The sequence below is a fragment of the Chiloscyllium plagiosum genome, chromosome 13 (genome assembly GCF_004010195.1).
Source record: "Chiloscyllium plagiosum isolate BGI_BamShark_2017 chromosome 13, ASM401019v2, whole genome shotgun sequence".
NCBI classification, from domain to species: domain Eukaryota; kingdom Metazoa; phylum Chordata; class Chondrichthyes; order Orectolobiformes; family Hemiscylliidae; genus Chiloscyllium; species Chiloscyllium plagiosum.
Window position 1 is genome coordinate 5,859,332 of NC_057722.1, and position 379 is coordinate 5,859,710.

Here is a 379-nt window from a genome sequence, read left to right on the forward strand (position 1 = left end):
CGGGCATAAGCCCTTCTTCAGGAATCAGGAAAGTGAGCCAAGCAGGCTAAGATAAAAGGTAGGGAGGAGGGACTTGGGCGAGGGACGTTAGGAATGCGATAGGTGGAAGGAGGTTAAGGTGAGGGTGATAGGCCAGAGTGGGGGTGGGCGCGGAGAGGTGAGGAAGAAGGTTGCAGGTTAGGAAGGTGGTGCTGAGTTCGAGGGTTGGGACTGAGACAACGTGGGGGGAGGGGAAATGAGGAAACTGGAGAAATCTGAGTTCATCCCTTGTGGTTGGAAGGTTCCTAGGCGGAAGATGAGGCGCTCTTCCTCCAACTGTCGTGTTGCTATGGTCTGGCAATGGAGGAGTCCAAGGACCTGCATTTCCTTGGTGGAGTGG